Source organism: Rhinoderma darwinii, unplaced genomic scaffold, assembly GCF_050947455.1.
Source record: "Rhinoderma darwinii isolate aRhiDar2 unplaced genomic scaffold, aRhiDar2.hap1 Scaffold_486, whole genome shotgun sequence".
NCBI lineage: Eukaryota > Metazoa > Chordata > Amphibia > Anura > Rhinodermatidae > Rhinoderma > Rhinoderma darwinii.
In genome coordinates, this window is record NW_027464032.1 from 94,793 (window position 1) to 117,277 (window position 22,485).

The 22,485-nt window shown below is 46.6% G+C and overlaps 14 non-coding genes across 14 annotated transcripts; all 14 read right to left on the reverse strand.

Annotated features, from left to right (window-relative positions):
- Positions 1-2,645: 2,645 nt before the first annotated feature.
- On the reverse strand, positions 2,646-2,836 carry LOC142719530 (U2 spliceosomal RNA). The gene has a single exon (XR_012872753.1). It is a non-coding gene; the product is annotated as a U2 spliceosomal RNA (small nuclear RNA).
- Positions 2,837-4,136: 1,300 nt separating this feature from the next.
- On the reverse strand, positions 4,137-4,327 carry LOC142719531 (U2 spliceosomal RNA). The gene has a single exon (XR_012872755.1). It is a non-coding gene; the product is annotated as a U2 spliceosomal RNA (small nuclear RNA).
- A 1,292-nt stretch (positions 4,328-5,619) lies between these two features.
- LOC142719532 (U2 spliceosomal RNA) lies at positions 5,620-5,810 on the reverse strand. Its single transcript, XR_012872756.1, has one exon. It is a non-coding gene; the product is annotated as a U2 spliceosomal RNA (small nuclear RNA).
- A 1,288-nt stretch (positions 5,811-7,098) lies between these two features.
- On the reverse strand, positions 7,099-7,289 carry LOC142719533 (U2 spliceosomal RNA). Its single transcript, XR_012872757.1, has one exon. It is a non-coding gene; the product is annotated as a U2 spliceosomal RNA (small nuclear RNA).
- A 1,304-nt stretch (positions 7,290-8,593) lies between these two features.
- LOC142719535 (U2 spliceosomal RNA) lies at positions 8,594-8,784 on the reverse strand. The gene has a single exon (XR_012872759.1). It is a non-coding gene; the product is annotated as a U2 spliceosomal RNA (small nuclear RNA).
- Positions 8,785-10,073: 1,289 nt separating this feature from the next.
- Positions 10,074-10,264, reverse strand: LOC142719617 (U2 spliceosomal RNA). The gene has a single exon (XR_012872834.1). It is a non-coding gene; the product is annotated as a U2 spliceosomal RNA (small nuclear RNA).
- Positions 10,265-11,542: 1,278 nt separating this feature from the next.
- On the reverse strand, positions 11,543-11,733 carry LOC142719629 (U2 spliceosomal RNA). The gene has a single exon (XR_012872846.1). It is a non-coding gene; the product is annotated as a U2 spliceosomal RNA (small nuclear RNA).
- Positions 11,734-13,015: 1,282 nt separating this feature from the next.
- Positions 13,016-13,206, reverse strand: LOC142719641 (U2 spliceosomal RNA). The gene has a single exon (XR_012872858.1). It is a non-coding gene; the product is annotated as a U2 spliceosomal RNA (small nuclear RNA).
- A 1,293-nt stretch (positions 13,207-14,499) lies between these two features.
- LOC142719653 (U2 spliceosomal RNA) lies at positions 14,500-14,690 on the reverse strand. Its single transcript, XR_012872871.1, has one exon. It is a non-coding gene; the product is annotated as a U2 spliceosomal RNA (small nuclear RNA).
- Positions 14,691-15,998: 1,308 nt separating this feature from the next.
- On the reverse strand, positions 15,999-16,189 carry LOC142719595 (U2 spliceosomal RNA). Its single transcript, XR_012872816.1, has one exon. It is a non-coding gene; the product is annotated as a U2 spliceosomal RNA (small nuclear RNA).
- A 1,284-nt stretch (positions 16,190-17,473) lies between these two features.
- Positions 17,474-17,664, reverse strand: LOC142719536 (U2 spliceosomal RNA). The gene has a single exon (XR_012872760.1). It is a non-coding gene; the product is annotated as a U2 spliceosomal RNA (small nuclear RNA).
- A 1,297-nt stretch (positions 17,665-18,961) lies between these two features.
- LOC142719538 (U2 spliceosomal RNA) lies at positions 18,962-19,152 on the reverse strand. The gene has a single exon (XR_012872761.1). It is a non-coding gene; the product is annotated as a U2 spliceosomal RNA (small nuclear RNA).
- Positions 19,153-20,446: 1,294 nt separating this feature from the next.
- LOC142719539 (U2 spliceosomal RNA) lies at positions 20,447-20,637 on the reverse strand. The gene has a single exon (XR_012872762.1). It is a non-coding gene; the product is annotated as a U2 spliceosomal RNA (small nuclear RNA).
- Positions 20,638-21,929: 1,292 nt separating this feature from the next.
- Positions 21,930-22,120, reverse strand: LOC142719540 (U2 spliceosomal RNA). Its single transcript, XR_012872763.1, has one exon. It is a non-coding gene; the product is annotated as a U2 spliceosomal RNA (small nuclear RNA).
- Between the last annotated feature and the right edge of the window lie 365 nt (positions 22,121-22,485).

The following is a 22,485-nucleotide window of genomic DNA, read 5'->3' on the forward strand; positions in this document are numbered from 1 at the left end:
TCAACAAAATCGCATGTACCCCAAAATGGTACCAATGAAAATTACAGATTTTCCCGCAACAAATAAGCCCTCACACGGCTCCGGTGGTGAAAAAATAAAAAAAGTTCCGGCTCCCAGATTATGGCGATGCAAAATGTGCAGAGTGTTCCAAAAGTGGATAAGATCGGGCACCATTTATCAGTGCGACACCGGCCACATATCTGTGGATTATTATTTATTTACCCCATTATTATACCCTCTTATTATGCCCCTGATGTACTCTGCCCAGCCTACATGTGCCCCCACATTATAAACTGAAATACCAGCAAAACGCCAGAGCTACTACCAAGCAAAATATACGCTCCAAAAGCCAAATGGCGTCCCTCCCTTCTGAGCCCTACAGCGTGCCCAAACAGCCGTTTATGTCCACCGATATGGCATCGTACCAAAAAATGGTACCAATAAAAACGACAACTCGTCCCGCAAAAAATAAGCCCCCACACCGCTCTATTGACAGAAAAATAAAAAAGTAGTGGCTCTTGGAAAGCGGAGAGGAAAAACGAAAAAGCAAAACATGAATCAGTTCGTAAAGGGTTAATTACTTTCTAATGAAAAAAACATTTATGACCACATGTGGGGTATTGCCGTACTCGGGAGAAATTGCTTTACAAACGTTGGGGTGCATTTTCTCGTTTATCCTTTGTGAAATTGAAAAAATTCAACATTTTAGTGGAAATAATGTTGATATTAATTTTCACGGCCTAATTCTAATAAATTCTGCAAAAGACGTGTGGGGCCTAAATGCTCACTATACCCCTAGATAGATTCCTTAAGTGGTGTAGTTTCCCAAATGGGGTTACTTTTGGGGGGCTTCCACTGTTTCAGTCTCTCAGGGGCAAATTCGACATGACACCCAAAAACATTCCAGCTAAATTTGAGCTCCAAAAGCCAAATAGCGCTCCTTCCCTTCTAAGCCCCGGTGTGGGTCCAAACAGTAGTTTATTACCACATATGGGGTATTTACGTAATCAGGAGAAATTGTTTTACAAATGTTGGGGCGCTTTTTCTCCTTTATTCCTTGTAAAAATTAAAAATGGCTACCTTTTTTCAGAAAAAAAGTAGATTTTCATCTTCACATACTAATTCAAATAAATTTAGCAAAAAAACTGTGGGTTCAAAATGCTAACTATACCCATAGATAAATACCTTGAGGGGTATCGTTTCCAAAATGGGGTAACTATTGGGGGGTTTCCACGGTTTTCTTCCCTCCAGTGCATTGCAAACGCGACACGGCACTGAAAACTATTCCAGCAAAATCAGAAATCCAAAATCCAAATGGTGCTCCTTCTCTTCTGAGGCCTGCTGTGGGTCCAAACAGCAATTTATTACCACATATGGGGTATTGCTATAATCGGAAGACATTGCTTTACATATGTTGGGGTGTTTTTTCTACTTTATTCCTTGTAAAAATTTAAAATTTCCTAATTTTTTCACAAAAAAAGTAGATTTTCACCTTCACATACTAATTCAAATAAATTTAGCAAAAAAACTGTGGGTTCAAAATGCTAACTATACCCATAGATAAATTCCTTGAGGGGTATAGTTTCCAAAATGGGGTCACTTTTGGGGTGTTTCCACTGTTTTGGCAGCACAAGGCCTCCTCACACCTGACATGGTACCTAAAATATATTCTAATAAAATAGAGGCCCAAAATCCACTAGGTGCTCCTTTGCTTCGGAGGCCTGTGTTTCAGTCCATGACCGCGCTAGGGCCACATGTGGGGTATTTCTAAAAACTGCAGAATCTGGGCAATAAATCTTGAGTTGCATTTCTTGGGTAAAACCTTCTGTGGTACAGAAAAAATTTATTACAAATGAATTTTTGAAGAAAAAAAATAAAATTTGTAAATTTCACCTCTACTTTGCTTTAATTCCTGTGAAACGCCTAAAGGGCTAAAATACTTTGTGAATGCTGTTTTGAATACTTTGATGGGTGCAGTTTTCAAAATGGGGTGATTTATGGTGACTTTCTAATATATAAGGCCCTCAAAGCCATTTCAGAACTGAACTGGTCCCTGAAAAAATAGCCTTTTGAAATTTTCTTGAAAATATGAGAAATTGCTGCTAAAGTTCTAAGCCTTGTAACGTCCTAGAAAAATAAAAGAATGTTCAAAAAACGACGCAAACATAAAGTAGACATATGGGAAATATAAACTAGTATGTATTTTGTGTGGTATTACTATCTGTTTTACAAGTAAATACATTAAAATTTAGAAAAATGCTAATTTTTGCTAATTTTCTCTAAATCTTGGCGTTTCTTACAAATAAATATTGAATTTAATGACAAAATTTTTTCAGTATCATAAAGTACAATATGTCACGAGAAAACAATCCCAGAATCGCTTGGATAGGTAAAAGCATTCTGGAGTTATTACCACATAAAGTGACACATGTCAGATTGGCAAAAATGGGGCTGGTCCTGAAGGCCAAAACAGGCTTAGTCACTAAGGGGTTAATTGCATTTAATCAATGAGCTCATTATCACTCATGCATTGTCCAACAGGTGTTGAAATAATGGGATTAAAAGGGGAGATCCCTTCAGAAAGACAGAAACAATAGCAAAGACAAAAAACACTTTTGGAATCTGCTTTTAGTCAACACATAAGGAAAGGGTGCACCGGTCCTGGAAATACTGCAATACCAGGTCAATGCGTGGAGTGGACAGAGCAAGCTCTATTTCCATCTCCCTGTTCTAAAAATCCATTTAATATATGGTCCCCAGATAGGGGACGTATCAGATATTAAACTGATAAGAACAGATACTACACTTGATCTTAGCCAAAAGGCCGAGAAGCGATAACCCGAACGGGCCGCGCGTTGCCCGAGCCTGCCCGATACTGCTGTTCAGCCCTTGCAGCGATTCAGCCTACTTCTAGGCAATTCCATGGGGCCCTGCAGGCTCACACACTCACAGCTACACGGGAGGTGAATAAAGGCCGGAGAGGAAGCCAGACAGGATTTGCTTCTTTTGCTTGCACCACAATGCAGTGCTGAAAGAGGAGGAATCTACATAAAAACGCCTTCCTGGCAACGCCCAAATGCCCTGCTGCCATGCAGATAAACACTGGCAGCGGCAGCAAGTGCATGCCCACAGCCACCCCTTGTTCCTTCACACCTTGTATCAGCTGTAATCCAGTCCAGTCCAGTGCTGCCTGCTGAGCAGCACTGACCAACACTGCCTGGGCCCAGGCTTTTATCTCTGAGGCCCCATTATGATGTCAGAAAGCTGGCTCTGGAATCCTGAGGGCTCCACTATGACACGTGCAAAGTTCCGTCTGAACTTTATATAAGACGGTGAGGCTCAGTCAGTCACTCAGTGTTGCCTGAGAGGGCAACACTGCAACAGCCGGCCGCCAGGCTGTCTTTTTTTTGCACAGCTAGTTGCCTCCAGGAGGCCACAAGAGGGAGACAAGGGACTGCAAAATGGAAAATAGGCATCCACCAACTTTACAGACAACTTCTCCTTGCTCCTACAACCTCCATCCTTGCACAGTTTGTTATTCTTCTAGGTAACATAGTAACAAATCCAAATTGCTGCTCTCTTTGTAGGCAAGCAAGGCTTTGTTGCAACTGCAATTCTTACTTCTTCTTGAAATGTAGGGACGACAGTACATTCCATCACATCCATCTAGTGTACACAGGTAGGTCCATTGTGGCGGGCAGGCGAGCGGGCGGGCTGCTTTATTGGCTGTTTGCTGTTCCCCTACTCCACTCCACTATTTGACTGTTGTGCTGCATCAATCAATCAATCAATCAATCAATCAATCAATCAATCAATCAATCAATCAATCAATCAATCAGTGGCTGGCTCAGGTGCAGCTCTTTAACTTACCTAAAAGGGAGGGCGGAGAGAAGACAAGGAAGGTGAATGAGGTGTTCCAATGTGAAATGCCGGAAACACAGAAACACAGACGACACACAACAAGAGGTGGCAATCTATTCATTAATTGCATTTAATCAATGAGCTCATTATCACTCATGCATTGTCCAACAGGTGTTGAAATAATGGGATTAAAAGGGGAGATCCCTTCAGAAAGACAGAAACAATAGCAAAGACAAAAAACACTTTTGGAATCTGCTTTTAGTCAACACATAAGGAAAGGGTGCACCGGTCCTGGAAATACTGCAATACCAGGTCAATGCGTGGAGTGGACAGAGCAAGCTCTATTTCCATCTCCCTGTTCTAAAAATCCATTTAATATATGGTCCCCAGATAGGGGACGTATCAGATATTAAACTGATAAGAACAGATACTACACTTGATCTTAGCCAAAAGGCCGAGAAGCGATAACCCGAACGGGCCGCGCGTTGCCCGAGCCTGCCCGATACTGCTGTTCAGCCCTTGCAGCGATTCAGCCTACTTCTAGGCAATTCCATGGGGCCCTGCAGGCTCACACACTCACAGCTACACGGGAGGTGAATAAAGGCCGGAGAGGAAGCCAGACAGGATTTGCTTCTTTTGCTTGCACCACAATGCAGTGCTGAAAGAGGAGGAATCTACATAAAAACGCCTTCCTGGCAACGCCCAAATGCCCTGCTGCCATGCAGATAAACACTGGCAGCGGCAGCAAGTGCATGCCCACAGCCACCCCTTGTTCCTTCACACCTTGTATCAGCTGTAATCCAGTCCAGTCCAGTGCTGCCTGCTGAGCAGCACTGACCAACACTGCCTGGGCCCAGGCTTTTATCTCTGAGGCCCCATTATGATGTCAGAAAGCTGGCTCTGGAATCCTGAGGGCTCCACTATGACACGTGCAAAGTTCCGTCTGAACTTTATATAAGACGGTGAGGCTCAGTCAGTCACTCAGTGTTGCCTGAGAGGGCAACACTGCAACAGCCGGCCGCCAGGCTGTCTTTTTTTTGCACAGCTAGTTGCCTCCAGGAGGCCACAAGAGGGAGACAAGGGACTGCAAAATGGAAAATAGGCATCCACCAACTTTACAGACAACTTCTCCTTGCTCCTACAACCTCCATCCTTGCACAGTTTGTTATTCTTCTAGGTAACATAGTAACAAATCCAAATTGCTGCTCTCTTTGTAGGCAAGCAAGGCTTTGTTGCAACTGCAATTCTTACTTCTTCTTGAAATGTAGGGACGACAGTACATTCCATCACATCCATCTAGTGTACACAGGTAGGTCCATTGTGGCGGGCAGGCGAGCGGGCGGGCTGCTTTATTGGCTGTTTGCTGTTCCCCTACTCCACTCCACTATTTGACTGTTGTGCTGCATCAATCAATCAATCAATCAATCAATCAATCAATCAATCAATCAATCAATCAATCAGTGGTTGGCTCAGGTGCAGCTCTTTAACTTACCTAAAAGGGAGGGCGGAGAGAAGACAAGGAAGGTGAATGAGGTGTTCCAATGTGAAATGCCGGAAACACAGAAACACAGACGACACACAACAAGAGGTGGCAATCTATTCATTAATTGCATTTAATCAATGAGCTCATTATCACTCATGCATTGTCCAACAGGTGTTGAAATAATGGGATTAAAAGGGGAGATCCCTTCAGAAAGACAGAAACAATAGCAAAGACAAAAAACACTTTTGGAATCTGCTTTTAGTCAACACATAAGGAAAGGGTGCACCGGTCCTGGAAATACTGCAATACCAGGTCAATGCGTGGAGTGGACAGAGCAAGCTCTATTTCCATCTCCCTGTTCTAAAAATCCATTTAATATATGGTCCCCAGATAGGGGACGTATCAGATATTAAACTGATAAGAACAGATACTACACTTGATCTTAGCCAAAAGGCCGAGAAGCGATAACCCGAACGGGCCGCGCGTTGCCCGAGCCTGCCCGATACTGCTGTTCAGCCCTTGCAGCGATTCAGCCTACTTCTAGGCAATTCCATGGGGCCCTGCAGGCTCACACACTCACAGCTACACGGGAGGTGAATAAAGGCCGGAGAGGAAGCCAGACAGGATTTGCTTCTTTTGCTTGCACCACAATGCAGTGCTGAAAGAGGAGGAATCTACATAAAAACGCCTTCCTGGCAATGCCCAAATGCCCTGCTGCCATGCAGATAAACACTGGCAGCGGCAGCAAGTGCATGCCCACAGCCACCCCTTGTTCCTTCACACCTTGTATCAGCTGTAATCCAGTCCAGTCCAGTGCTGCCTGCTGAGCAGCACTGACCAACACTGCCTGGGCCCAGGCTTTTATCTCTGAGGCCCCATTATGATGTCAGAAAGCTGGCTCTGGAATCCTGAGGGCTCCACTATGACACGTGCAAAGTTCCGTCTGAACTTTATATAAGACGGTGAGGCTCAGTCAGTCACTCAGTGTTGCCTGAGAGGGCAACACTGCAACAGCCGGCCGCCAGGCTGTCTTTTTTTTGCACAGCTAGTTGCCTCCAGGAGGCCACAAGAGGGAGACAAGGGACTGCAAAATGGAAAATAGGCATCCACCAACTTTACAGACAACTTCTCCTTGCTCCTACAACCTCCATCCTTGCACAGTTTGTTATTCTTCTAGGTAACATAGTAACAAATCCAAATTGCTGCTCTCTTTGTAGGCAAGCAAGGCTTTGTTGCAACTGCAATTCTTACTTCTTCTTGAAATGTAGGGACGACAGTACATTCCATCACATCCATCTAGTGTACACAGGTAGGTCCATTGTGGCGGGCAGGCGAGCGGGCGGGCTGCTTTATTGGCTGTTTGCTGTTCCCCTACTCCACTCCACTATTTGACTGTTGTGCTGCATCAATCAATCAATCAATCAATCAATCAATCAATCAATCAATCAATCAATCAGTGGCTGGCTCAGGTGCAGCTCTTTAACTTACCTAAAAGGGAGGGCGGAGAGAAGACAAGGAAGGTGAATGAGGTGTTCCAATGTGAAATGCCGGAAACACAGAAACACAGACGACACACAACAAGAGGTGGCAATCTATTCATTAATTGCATTTAATCAATGAGCTCATTATCACTCATGCATTGTCCAACAGGTGTTGAAATAATGGGATTAAAAGGGGAGATCCCTTCAGAAAGACAGAAACAATAGCAAAGACAAAAAACACTTTTGGAATCTGCTTTTAGTCAACACATAAGGAAAGGGTGCACCGGTCCTGGAAATACTGCAATACCAGGTCAATGCGTGGAGTGGACAGAGCAAGCTCTATTTCCATCTCCCTGTTCTAAAAATCCATTTAATATATGGTCCCCAGATAGGGGACGTATCAGATATTAAACTGATAAGAACAGATACTACACTTGATCTTAGCCAAAAGGCCGAGAAGCGATAACCCGAACGGGCCGCGCGTTGCCCGAGCCTGCCCGATACTGCTGTTCAGCCCTTGCAGCGATTCAGCCTACTTCTAGGCAATTCCATGGGGCCCTGCAGGCTCACACACTCACAGCTACACGGGAGGTGAATAAAGGCCGGAGAGGAAGCCAGACAGGATTTGCTTCTTTTGCTTGCACCACAATGCAGTGCTGAAAGAGGAGGAATCTACATAAAAACGCCTTCCTGGCAACGCCCAAATGCCCTGCTGCCATGCAGATAAACACTGGCAGCGGCAGCAAGTGCATGCCCACAGCCACCCCTTGTTCCTTCACACCTTGTATCAGCTGTAATCCAGTCCAGTCCAGTGCTGCCTGCTGAGCAGCACTGACCAACACTGCCTGGGCCCAGGCTTTTATCTCTGAGGCCCCATTATGATGTCAGAAAGCTGGCTCTGGAATCCTGAGGGCTCCACTATGACACGTGCAAAGTTCCGTCTGAACTTTATATAAGACGGTGAGGCTCAGTCAGTCACTCAGTGTTGCCTGAGAGGGCAACACTGCAACAGCCGGCCGCCAGGCTGTCTTTTTTTTGCACAGCTAGTTGCCTCCAGGAGGCCACAAGAGGGAGACAAGGGACTGCAAAATGGAAAATAGGCATCCACCAACTTTACAGACAACTTCTCCTTGCTCCTACAACCTCCATCCTTGCACAGTTTGTTATTCTTCTAGGTAACATAGTAACAAATCCAAATTGCTGCTCTCTTTGTAGGCAAGCAAGGCTTTGTTGCAACTGCAATTCTTACTTCTTCTTGAAATGTAGGGACGACAGTACATTCCATCACATCCATCTAGTGTACACAGGTAGGTCCATTGTGGCGGGCAGGCGAGCGGGCGGGCTGCTTTATTGGCTGTTTGCTGTTCCCCTACTCCACTCCACTATTTGACTGTTGTGCTGCATCAATCAATCAATCAATCAATCAATCAATCAATCAATCAATCAATCAATCAATCAATCAATCAATCAGTGGCTGGCTCAGGTGCAGCTCTTTAACTTACCTAAAAGGGAGGGCGGAGAGAAGACAAGGAAGGTGAATGAGGTGTTCCAATGTGAAATGCCGGAAACACAGAAACACAGACGACACACAACAAGAGGTGGCAATCTATTCATTAATTGCATTTAATCAATGAGCTCATTATCACTCATGCATTGTCCAACAGGTGTTGAAATAATGGGATTAAAAGGGGAGATCCCTTCAGAAAGACAGAAACAATAGCAAAGACAAAAAACACTTTTGGAATCTGCTTTTAGTCAACACATAAGGAAAGGGTGCACCGGTCCTGGAAATACTGCAATACCAGGTCAATGCGTGGAGTGGACAGAGCAAGCTCTATTTCCATCTCCCTGTTCTAAAAATCCATTTAATATATGGTCCCCAGATAGGGGACGTATCAGATATTAAACTGATAAGAACAGATACTACACTTGATCTTAGCCAAAAGGCCGAGAAGCGATAACCCGAACGGGCCGCGCGTTGCCCGAGCCTGCCCGATACTGCTGTTCAGCCCTTGCAGCGATTCAGCCTACTTCTAGGCAATTCCATGGGGCCCTGCAGGCTCACACACTCACAGCTACACGGGAGGTGAATAAAGGCCGGAGAGGAAGCCAGACAGGATTTGCTTCTTTTGCTTGCACCACAATGCAGTGCTGAAAGAGGAGGAATCTACATAAAAACGCCTTCCTGGCAACGCCCAAATGCCCTGCTGCCATGCAGATAAACACTGGCAGCGGCAGCAAGTGCATGCCCACAGCCACCCCTTGTTCCTTCACACCTTGTATCAGCTGTAATCCAGTCCAGTCCAGTGCTGCCTGCTGAGCAGCACTGACCAACACTGCCTGGGCCCAGGCTTTTATCTCTGAGGCCCCATTATGATGTCAGAAAGCTGGCTCTGGAATCCTGAGGGCTCCACTATGACACGTGCAAAGTTCCGTCTGAACTTTATATAAGACGGTGAGGCTCAGTCAGTCACTCAGTGTTGCCTGAGAGGGCAACACTGCAACAGCCGGCCGCCAGGCTGTCTTTTTTTTGCACAGCTAGTTGCCTCCAGGAGGCCACAAGAGGGAGACAAGGGACTGCAAAATGGAAAATAGGCATCCACCAACTTTACAGACAACTTCTCCTTGCTCCTACAACCTCCATCCTTGCACAGTTTGTTATTCTTCTAGGTAACATAGTAACAAATCCAAATTGCTGCTCTCTTTGTAGGCAAGCAAGGCTTTGTTGCAACTGCAATTCTTACTTCTTCTTGAAATGTAGGGACGACAGTACATTCCATCACATCCATCTAGTGTACACAGGTAGGTCCATTGTGGCGGGCAGGCGAGCGGGCGGGCTGCTTTATTGGCTGTTTGCTGTTCCCCTACTCCACTCCACTATTTGACTGTTGTGCTGCATCAATCAATCAATCAATCAATCAATCAATCAATCAATCAATCAATCAATCAGTGGCTGGCTCAGGTGCAGCTCTTTAACTTACCTAAAAGGGAGGGCGGAGAGAAGACAAGGAAGGTGAATGAGGTGTTCCAATGTGAAATGCCGGAAACACAGAAACACAGACGACACACAACAAGAGGTGGCAATCTATTCATTAATTGCATTTAATCAATGAGCTCATTATCACTCATGCATTGTCCAACAGGTGTTGAAATAATGGGATTAAAAGGGGAGATCCCTTCAGAAAGACAGAAACAATAGCAAAGACAAAAAAACACTTTTGGAATCTGCTTTTAGTCAACACATAAGGAAAGGGTGCACCGCTCCTGGAAATACTGCAATACCAGGTCAATGCGTGGAGTGGACAGAGCAAGCTCTATTTCCATCTCCCTGTTCTAAAAATCCATTTAATATATGGTCCCCAGATAGGGGACGTATCAGATATTAAACTGATAAGAACAGATACTACACTTGATCTTAGCCAAAAGGCCGAGAAGCGATAACCCGAACGGGCCGCGCGTTGCCCGAGCCTGCCCGATACTGCTGTTCAGCCCTTGCAGCGATTCAGCCTACTTCTAGGCAATTCCATGGGGCCCTGCAGGCTCACACACTCACAGCTACACGGGAGGTGAATAAAGGCCGGAGAGGAAGCCAGACAGGATTTGCTTCTTTTGCTTGCACCACAATGCAGTGCTGAAAGAGGAGGAATCTACATAAAAACGCCTTCCTGGCAACGCCCAAATGCCCTGCTGCCATGCAGATAAACACTGGCAGCGGCAGCAAGTGCATGCCCACAGCCACCCCTTGTTCCTTCACACCTTGTATCAGCTGTAATCCAGTCCAGTCCAGTGCTGCCTGCTGAGCAGCACTGACCAACACTGCCTGGGCCCAGGCTTTTATCTCTGAGGCCCCATTATGATGTCAGAAAGCTGGCTCTGGAATCCTGAGGGCTCCACTATGACACGTGCAAAGTTCCGTCTGAACTTTATATAAGACGGTGAGGCTCAGTCAGTCACTCAGTGTTGCCTGAGAGGGCAACACTGCAACAGCCGGCCGCCAGGCTGTCTTTTTTTTGCACAGCTAGTTGCCTCCAGGAGGCCACAAGAGGGAGACAAGGGACTGCAAAATGGAAAATAGGCATCCACCAACTTTACAGACAACTTCTCCTTGCTCCTACAACCTCCATCCTTGCACAGTTTGTTATTCTTCTAGGTAACATAGTAACAAATCCAAATTGCTGCTCTCTTTGTAGGCAAGCAAGGCTTTGTTGCAACTGCAATTCTTACTTCTTCTTGAAATGTAGGGACGACAGTACATTCCATCACATCCATCTAGTGTACACAGGTAGGTCCATTGTGGCGGGCAGGCGAGCGGGCGGGCTGCTTTATTGGCTGTTTGCTGTTCCCCTACTCCACTCCACTATTTGACTGTTGTGCTGCATCAATCAATCAATCAATCAATCAATCAATCAATCAATCAAGTGGCTGGCTCAGGTGCAGCTCTTTAACTTACCTAAAAGGGAGGGCGGAGAGAAGACAAGGAAGGTGAATGAGGTGTTCCAATGTGAAATGCCGGAAACACAGAAACACAGACGACACACAACAAGAGGTGGCAATCTATTCATTAATTGCATTTAATCAATGAGCTCATTATCACTCATGCATTGTCCAACAGGTGTTGAAATAATGGGATTAAAAGGGGAGATCCCTTCAGAAAGACAGAAACAATAGCAAAGACAAAAAAACACTTTTGGAATCTGCTTTTAGTCAACACATAAGGAAAGGGTGCACCGCTCCTGGAAATACTGCAATACCAGGTCAATGCGTGGAGTGGACAGAGCAAGCTCTATTTCCATCTCCCTGTTCTAAAAATCCATTTAATATATGGTCCCCAGATAGGGGACGTATCAGATATTAAACTGATAAGAACAGATACTACACTTGATCTTAGCCAAAAGGCCGAGAAGCGATAACCCGAACGGGCCGCGCGTTGCCCGAGCCTGCCCGATACTGCTGTTCAGCCCTTGCAGCGATTCAGCCTACTTCTAGGCAATTCCATGGGGCCCTGCAGGCTCACACACTCACAGCTACACGGGAGGTGAATAAAGGCCGGAGAGGAAGCCAGACAGGATTTGCTTCTTTTGCTTGCACCACAATGCAGTGCTGAAAGAGGAGGAATCTACATAAAAACGCCTTCCTGGCAACGCCCAAATGCCCTGCTGCCATGCAGATAAACACTGGCAGCGGCAGCAAGTGCATGCCCACAGCCACCCCTTGTTCCTTCACACCTTGTATCAGCTGTAATCCAGTCCAGTCCAGTGCTGCCTGCTGAGCAGCACTGACCAACACTGCCTGGGCCCAGGCTTTTATCTCTGAGGCCCCATTATGATGTCAGAAAGCTGGCTCTGGAATCCTGAGGGCTCCACTATGACACGTGCAAAGTTCCGTCTGAACTTTATATAAGACGGTGAGGCTCAGTCAGTCACTCAGTGTTGCCTGAGAGGGCAACACTGCAACAGCCGGCCGCCAGGCTGTCTTTTTTTTGCACAGCTAGTTGCCTCCAGGAGGCCACAAGAGGGAGACAAGGGACTGCAAAATGGAAAATAGGCATCCACCAACTTTACAGACAACTTCTCCTTGCTCCTACAACCTCCATCCTTGCACAGTTTGTTATTCTTCTAGGTAACATAGTAACAAATCCAAATTGCTGCTCTCTTTGTAGGCAAGCAAGGCTTTGTTGCAACTGCAATTCTTACTTCTTCTTGAAATGTAGGGACGACAGTACATTCCATCACATCCATCTAGTGTACACAGGTAGGTCCATTGTGGCGGGCAGGCGAGCGGGCGGGCTGCTTTATTGGCTGTTTGCTGTTCCCCTACTCCACTCCACTATTTGACTGTTGTGCTGCATCAATCAATCAATCAATCAATCAATCAATCAATCAATCAATCAAGTGGCTGGCTCAGGTGCAGCTCTTTAACTTACCTAAAAGGGAGGGCGGAGAGAAGACAAGGAAGGTGAATGAGGTGTTCCAATGTGAAATGCCGGAAACACAGAAACACAGACCACACACAACAAGAGGTGGCAATCTATTCATTAATTGCATTTAATCAATGAGCTCATTATCACTCATGCATTGTCCAACAGGTGTTGAAATAATGGGATTAAAAGGGGAGATCCCTTCAGAAAGACAGAAACAATAGCAAAGACAAAAAAACACTTTTGGAATCTGCTTTTAGTCAACACATAAGGAAAGGGTGCACCGCTCCTGGAAATACTGCAATACCAGGTCAATGCGTGGAGTGGACAGAGCAAGCTCTATTTCCATCTCCCTGTTCTAAAAATCCATTTAATATATGGTCCCCAGATAGGGGACGTATCAGATATTAAACTGATAAGAACAGATACTACACTTGATCTTAGCCAAAAGGCCGAGAAGCGATAACCCGAACGGGCCGCGCGTTGCCCGAGCCTGCCCGATACTGCTGTTCAGCCCTTGCAGCGATTCAGCCTACTTCTAGGCAATTCCATGGGGCCCTGCAGGCTCACACACTCACAGCTACACGGGAGGTGAATAAAGGCCGGAGAGGAAGCCAGACAGGATTTGCTTCTTTTGCTTGCACCACAATGCAGTGCTGAAAGAGGAGGAATCTACATAAAAACGCCTTCCTGGCAACGCCCAAATGCCCTGCTGCCATGCAGATAAACACTGGCAGCGGCAGCAAGTGCATGCCCACAGCCACCCCTTGTTCCTTCACACCTTGTATCAGCTGTAATCCAGTCCAGTCCAGTGCTGCCTGCTGAGCAGCACTGACCAACACTGCCTGGGCCCAGGCTTTTATCTCTGAGGCCCCATTATGATGTCAGAAAGCTGGCTCTGGAATCCTGAGGGCTCCACTATGACACGTGCAAAGTTCCGTCTGAACTTTATATAAGACGGTGAGGCTCAGTCAGTCACTCAGTGTTGCCTGAGAGGGCAACACTGCAACAGCCGGCCGCCAGGCTGTCTTTTTTTTGCACAGCTAGTTGCCTCCAGGAGGCCACAAGAGGGAGACAAGGGACTGCAAAATGGAAAATAGGCATCCACCAACTTTACAGACAACTTCTCCTTGCTCCTACAACCTCCATCCTTGCACAGTTTGTTATTCTTCTAGGTAACATAGTAACAAATCCAAATTGCTGCTCTCTTTGTAGGCAAGCAAGGCTTTGTTGCAACTGCAATTCTTACTTCTTCTTGAAATGTAGGGACGACAGTACATTCCATCACATCCATCTAGTGTACACAGGTAGGTCCATTGTGTTGGGCAGGCGAGCGGGCGGGCTGCTTTATTGGCTGTTTGCTGTTCCCCTACTCCACTCCACTATTTGACTGTTGTGCTGCATCAATCAATCAATCAATCAATCAATCAATCAATCAATCAATCAATCAATCAATCAGTGGCTGGCTCAGGTGCAGCTCTTTAACTTACCTAAAAGGGAGGGCGGAGAGAAGACAAGGAAGGTGAATGAGGTGTTCCAATGTGAAATGCCGGAAACACAGAAACACAGACGACACACAACAAGAGGTGGCAATCTATTCATTAATTGCATTTAATCAATGAGCTCATTATCACTCATGCATTGTCCAACAGGTGTTGAAATAATGGGATTAAAAGGGGAGATCCCTTCAGAAAGACAGAAACAATAGCAAAGACAAAAAAACACTTTTGGAATCTGCTTTTAGTCAACACATAAGGAAAGGGTGCACCGCTCCTGGAAATACTGCAATACCAGGTCAATGCGTGGAGTGGACAGAGCAAGCTCTATTTCCATCTCCCTGTTCTAAAAATCCATTTAATATATGGTCCCCAGATAGGGGACGTATCAGATATTAAACTGATAAGAACAGATACTACACTTGATCTTAGCCAAAAGGCCGAGAAGCGATAACCCGAACGGGCCGCGCGTTGCCCGAGCCTGCCCGATACTGCTGTTCAGCCCTTGCAGCGATTCAGCCTACTTCTAGGCAATTCCATGGGGCCCTGCAGGCTCACACACTCACAGCTACACGGGAGGTGAATAAAGGCCGGAGAGGAAGCCAGACAGGATTTGCTTCTTTTGCTTGCACCACAATGCAGTGCTGAAAGAGGAGGAATCTACATAAAAACGCCTTCCTGGCAACGCCCAAATGCCCTGCTGCCATGCAGATAAACACTGGCAGCGGCAGCAAGTGCATGCCCACAGCCACCCCTTGTTCCTTCACACCTTGTATCAGCTGTAATCCAGTCCAGTCCAGTGCTGCCTGCTGAGCAGCACTGACCAACACTGCCTGGGCCCAGGCTTTTATCTCTGAGGCCCCATTATGATGTCAGAAAGCTGGCTCTGGAATCCTGAGGGCTCCACTATGACACGTGCAAAGTTCCGTCTGAACTTTATATAAGACGGTGAGGCTCAGTCAGTCACTCAGTGTTGCCTGAGAGGGCAACACTGCAACAGCCGGCCGCCAGGCTGTCTTTTTTTTGCACAGCTAGTTGCCTCCAGGAGGCCACAAGAGGGAGACAAGGGACTGCAAAATGGAAAATAGGCATCCACCAACTTTACAGACAACTTCTCCTTGCTCCTACAACCTCCATCCTTGCACAGTTTGTTATTCTTCTAGGTAACATAGTAACAAATCCAAATTGCTGCTCTCTTTGTAGGCAAGCAAGGCTTTGTTGCAACTGCAATTCTTACTTCTTCTTGAAATGTAGGGACGACAGTACATTCCATCACATCCATCTAGTGTACACAGGTAGGTCCATTGTGGCGGGCAGGCGAGCGGGCGGGCTGCTTTATTGGCTGTTTGCTGTTCCCCTACTCCACTCCACTATTTGACTGTTGTGCTGCATCAATCAATCAATCAATCAATCAATCAATCAATCAATCAATCAATCAATCAATCAATCAATCAATCAATCAGTGGCTGGCTCAGGTGCAGCTCTTTAACTTACCTAAAAGGGAGGGCGGAGAGAAGACAAGGAAGGTGAATGAGGTGTTCCAATGTGAAATGCCGGAAACACAGAAACACAGACGACACACAACAAGAGGTGGCAATCTATTCATTAATTGCATTTAATCAATGAGCTCATTATCACTCATGCATTGTCCAACAGGTGTTGAAATAATGGGATTAAAAGGGGAGATCCCTTCAGAAAGACAGAAACAATAGCAAAGACAAAAAACACTTTTGGAATCTGCTTTTAGTCAACACATAAGGAAAGGGTGCACCGGTCCTGGAAATACTGCAATACCAGGTCAATGCGTGGAGTGGACAGAGCAAGCTCTATTTCCATCTCCCTGTTCTAAAAATCCATTTAATATATGGTCCCCAGATAGGGGAAGTATCAGATATTAAACTGATAAGAACAGATACTACACTTGATCTTAGCCAAAAGGCCGAGAAGCGATAACCCGAACGGGCCGCGCGTTGCCCGAGCCTGCCCGATACTGCTGTTCAGCCCTTGCAGCGATTCAGCCTACTTCTAGGCAATTCCATGGGGCCCTGCAGGCTCACACACTCACAGCTACACGGGAGGTGAATAAAGGCCGGAGAGGAAGCCAGACAGGATTTGCTTCTTTTGCTTGCACCACAATGCAGTGCTGAAAGAGGAGGAATCTACATAAAAACGCCTTCCTGGCAACGCCCAAATGCCCTGCTGCCATGCAGATAAACACTGGCAGCGGCAGCAAGTGCATGCCCACAGCCACCCCTTGTTCCTTCACACCTTGTATCAGCTGTAATCCAGTCCAGTCCAGTGCTGCCTGCTGAGCAGCACTGACCAACACTGCCTGGGCCCAGGCTTTTATCTCTGAGGCCCCATTATGATGTCAGAAAGCTGGCTCTGGAATCCTGAGGGCTCCACTATGACACGTGCAAAGTTCCGTCTGAACTTTATATAAGACGGTGAGGCTCAGTCAGTCACTCAGTGTTGCCTGAGAGGGCAACACTGCAACAGCCGGCCGCCAGGCTGTCTTTTTTTTGCACAGCTAGTTGCCTCCAGGAGGCCACAAGAGGGAGACAAGGGACTGCAAAATGGAAAATAGGCATCCACCAACTTTACAGACAACTTCTCCTTGCTCCTACAACCTCCATCCTTGCACAGTTTGTTATTCTTCTAGGTAACATAGTAACAAATCCAAATTGCTGCTCTCTTTGTAGGCAAGCAAGGCTTTGTTGCAACTGCAATTCTTACTTCTTCTTGAAATGTAGGGACGACAGTACATTCCATCACATCCATCTAGTGTACACAGGTAGGTCCATTGTGGCGGGCAGGCGAGCGGGCGGGCTGCTTTATTGGCTGTTTGCTGTTCCCCTACTCCACTCCACTATTTGACTGTTGTGCTGCATCAATCAATCAATCAATCAATCAATCAATCAATCAATCAATCAATCAGTGGCTGGCTCAGGTGCAGCTCTTTAACTTACCTAAAAGGGAGGGCGGAGAGAAGACAAGGAAGGTGAATGAGGTGTTCCAATGTGAAATGCCGGAAACACAGCAACACAGACGACACACAACAAGAGGTGGCAATCTATTCATTAATTGCATTTAATCAATGAGCTCATTATCACTCATGCATTGTCCAACAGGTGTTGAAATAATGGGATTAAAAGGGGAGATCCCTTCAGAAAGACAGAAACAATAGCAAAGACAAAAAACACTTTTGGAATCTGCTTTTAGTCAACACATAAGGAAAGGGTGCACCGGTCCTGGAAATACTGCAATACCAGGTCAATGCGTGGAGTGGACAGAGCAAGCTCTATTTCCATCTCCCTGTTCTAAAAATCCATTTAATATATGGTCCCCAGATAGGGGACGTATCAGATATTAAACTGATAAGAACAGATACTACACTTGATCTTAGCCAAAAGGCCGAGAAGCGATAACCCGAACGGGCCGCGCGTTGCCCGAGCCTGCCCGATACTGCTGTTCAGCCCTTGCAGCGATTCAGCCTACTTCTAGGCAATTCCATGGGGCCCTGCAGGCTCACACACTCACAGCTACACGGGAGGTGAATAAAGGCCGGAGAGGAAGCCAGACAGGATTTGCTTCTTTTGCTTGCACACACAATGCAGTGCTGAAAGAGGAGGAATCTACATAAAAACGCCTTCCTGGCAACGCCCAAATGCCCTGCTGCCATGCAGATAAACACTGGCAGCGGCAGCAAGTGCATGCCCACAGCCACCCCTTGTTCCTTCACACCTTGTATCAGCTGTAATCCAGTCCAGTCCAGTGCTGCCTGCTGAGCAGCACTGACCAACACTGCCTGGGCCCAGGCTTTTATCTCTGAGGCCCCATTATGATGTCAGAAAGCTGGCTCTGGAATCCTGAGGGCTCCACTATGACACGTGCAAAGTTCCGTCTGAACTTTATATAAGACGGTGAGGCTCAGTCAGTCACTCAGTGTTGCCTGAGAGGGCAACACTGCAACAGCCGGCCGCCAGGCTGTCTTTTTTTTGCACAGCTAGTTGCCTCCAGGAGGCCACAAGAGGGAGACAAGGGACTGCAAAATGGAAAATAGGCATCCACCAACTTTACAGACAACTTCTCCTTGCTCCTACAACCTCCATCCTTGCACAGTTTGTTATTCTTCTAGGTAACATAGTAACAAATCCAAATTGCTGCTCTCTTTGTAGGCAAGCAAGGCTTTGTTGCAACTGCAATTCTTACTTCTTCTTGAAATGTAGGGACGACAGTACATTCCATCACATCCATCTAGTGTACACAGGTAGGTCCATTGTGGCGGGCAGGCGAGCGGGCGGGCTGCTTTATTGGCTGTTTGCTGTTCCCCTACTCCACTCCACTATTTGACTGTTGTGCTGCATCAATCAATCAATCAATCAATCAATCAATCAATCAATCAATCAATCAATCAATCAATCAGTGGCTGGCTCAGGTGCAGCTCTTTAACTTACCTAAAAGGGAGGGCGGAGAGAAGACAAGGAAGGTGAATGAGGTGTTCCAATGTGAAATGCCGGAAACACAGAAACACAGACGACACACAACAAGAGGTGGCAATCTATTCATTAATTGCATTTAATCAATGAGCTCATTATCACTCATGCATTGTCCAACAGGTGTTGAAATAATGGGATTAAAAGGGGAGATCCCTTCAGAAAGACAGAAACAATAGCAAAGACAAAAAACACTTTTGGAATCTGCTTTTAGTCAACACATAAGGAAAGGGTGCACCGGTCCTGGAAATACTGCAATACCAGGTCAATGCGTGGAGTGGACAGAGCAAGCTCTATTTCCATCTCCCTGTTCTAAAAATCCATTTAATATATGGTCCCCAGATAGGGGACGTATCAGATATTAAACTGATAAGAACAGATACTACACTTGATCTTAGCCAAAAGGCCGAGAAGCGATAACCCGAACGGGCCGCGCGTTGCCCGAGCCTGCCCGATACTGCTGTTCAGCCCTTGCAGCGATTCAGCCTACTTCTAGGCAATTCCATGGGGCCCTGCAGGCTCACACACTCACAGCTACACGGGAGGTGAATAAAGGCCGGAGAGGAAGCCAGACAGGATTTGCTTCTTTTGCTTGCACCACAATGCAGTGCTGAAAGAGGAGGAATCTACATAAAAACGCCTTCCTGGCAACGCCCAAATGCCCTGCTGCCATGCAGATAAACACTGGCAGCGGCAGCAAGTGCATGCCCACAGCCACCCCTTGTTCCTTCACACCTTGTATCAGCTGTAATCCAGTCCAGTCCAGTGCTGCCTGCTGAGCAGCACTGACCAACACTGCCTGGGCCCAGGCTTTTATCTCTGAGGCCCCATTATGATGTCAGAAAGCTGGCTCTGGAATCCTGAGGGCTCCACTATGACACGTGCAAAGTTCCGTCTGAACTTTATATAAGACGGTGAGGCTCAGTCAGTCACTCAGTGTTGCCTGAGAGGGCAACACTGCAACAGCCGGCCGCCAGGCTGTCTTTTTTTTGCACAGCTAGTTGCCTCCAGGAGGCCACAAGAGGGAGACAAGGGACTGCAAAATGGAAAATAGGCATCCACCAACTTTACAGACAACTTCTCCTTGCTCCTACAACCTCCATCCTTGCACAGTTTGTTATTCTTCTAGGTAACATAGTAACAAATCCAAATTGCTGCTCTCTTTGTAGGCAAGCAAGGCTTTGTTGCAACTGCAATTCTTACTTCTTCTTGAAATGTAGGGACGACAGTACATTCCATCACATCCATCTAGTGTACACAGGTAGGTCCATTGTGGCGGGCAGGCGAGCGGGCGGGCTGCTTTATTGGCTGTTTGCTGTTCCCCTACTCCACTCCACTATTTGACTGTTGTGCTGCATCAATCAATCAATCAATCAATCAATCAATCAATCAATCAATCAATCAATCAATCACAGTGGCTGGCTCAGGTGCAGCTCTTTAACTTACCTAAAAGGGAGGGCGGAGAGAAGACAAGGAAGGTGAATGAGGTGTTCCAATGTGAAATGCCGGAAACACAGAAACACAGACGACACACAACAAGAGGTGGCAATCTATTCATTAATTGCATTTAATCAATGAGCTCATTATCACTCATGCATTGTCCAACAGGTGTTGAAATAATGGGATTAAAAGGGGAGATCCCTTCAGAAAGACAGAAACAATAGCAAAGACAAAAAACACTTTTGGAATCTGCTTTTAGTCAACACATAAGGAAAGGGTGCACCGGTCCTGGAAATACTGCAATACCAGGTCAATGCGTGGAGTGGACAGAGCAAGCTCTATTTCCATCTCCCTGTTCTAAAAATCCATTTAATATATGGTCCCCAGATAGGGGACGTATCAGATATTAAACTGATAAGAACAGATACTACACTTGATCTTAGCCAAAAGGCCGAGAAGCGATAACCCGAACGGGCCGCGCGTTGCCCGAGCCTGCCCGATACTGCTGTTCAGCCCTTGCAGCGATTCAGCCTACTTCTAGGCAATTCCATGGGGCCCTGCAGGCTCACACACTCACAGCTACACGGGAGGTGAATAAAGGCCGGAGAGGAAGCCAGACAGGATTTGCTTCTTTTGCTTGCACCACAATGCAGTGCTGAAAGAGGAGGAATCTACATAAAAACGCCTTCCTGGCAACGCCCAAATGCCCTGCTGCCATGCAGATAAACACTGGCAGCGGCAGCAAGTGCATGCCCACAGCCACCCCTTGTTCCTTCACACCTTGTATCAGCTGTAATCCAGTCCAGTCCAGTGCTGCCTGCTGAGCAGCACTGACCAACACTGCCTGGGCCCAGGCTTTTATCTCTGAGGCCCCATTATGATGTCAGAAAGCTGGCTCTGGAATCCTGAGGGCTCCACTATGACACGTGCAAAGTTCCGTCTGAACTTTATATAAGACGGTGAGGCTCAGTCAGTCACTCAGTGTTGCCTGAGAGGGCAACACTGCAACAGCCGGCCGCCAGGCTGTCTTTTTTTTGCACAGCTAGTTGCCTCCAGGAGGCCACAAGAGGGAGACAAGGGACTGCAAAATGGAAAATAGGCATCCACCAACTTTACAGACAACTTCTCCTTGCTCCTACAACCTCCATCCTTGCACAGTTTGTTATTCTTCTAGGTAACATAGTAACAAATCCAAATTGCTGCTCTCTTTGTAGGCAAGCAAGGCTTTGTTGCAACTGCAATTCTTACTTCTTCTTGAAATGTAGGGACGACAGTACATTCCATCACATCCATCTAGTGTACACAGGTAGGTCCATTGTGGCGGGCAGGCGAGCGGGCGGGCTGCTTTATTGGCTGTTTGCTGTTCCCCTACTCCACTCCACTATTTGACTGTTGTGCTGCATCAATCAATCAATCAATCAATCAATCAATCAATCAATCAATCAATCAATCAATCAGTGGCTGGCTCAGGTGCAGCTCTTTAACTTACCTAAAAGGGAGGGCGGAGAGAAGACAAGGAAGGTGAATGAGGTGTTCCAATGTGAAATGCCGGAAACACAGAAACACAGACGACACACAACAAGAGGTGGCAATCTATTCATTAATTGCATTTAATCAATGAGCTCATTATCACTCATGCATTGTCCAACAGGTGTTGAAATAATGGGATTAAAAGGGGAGATCCCTTCAGAAAGACAGAAACAATAGCAAAGACAAAAAACACTTTTGGAATCTGCTTTTAGTCAACACATAAGGAAAGGGTGCACCGGTCCTGGAAATACTGCAATACCAGGTCAATGCGTGGAGTGGACAGAGCAAGCTCTATTTCCATCTCCCTGTTCTAAAAATCCATTTAATATATGGTCCCCAGATAGGGGACGTATCAGATATTAAACTGATAAGAACAGATACTACACTTGATCTTAGCCAAAAGGCCGAGAAGCGATAACCCGAACGGGCCGCGCGTTGCCCGAGCCTGCCCGATACTGCTGTTCAGCCCTTGCAGCGATTCAGCCTACTTCTAGGCAATTCCATGGGGCCCTGCAGGCTCACACACTCACAGCTACACGGGAGGTGAATAAAGGCCGGAGAGGAAGCCAGACAGGATTTGCTTCTTTTGCTTGCACCACAATGCAGTGCTGAAAGAGGAGGAATCTACATAAAAACGCCTTCCTGGCAACGCCCAAATGCCCTGCTGCCATGCAGATAAACACTGGCAGCGGCAGCAAGTGCATGCCCACAGCCACCCCTTGTTCCTTCACACCTTGTATCAGCTGTAATCCAGTCCAGTCCAGTGCTGCCTGCTGAGCAG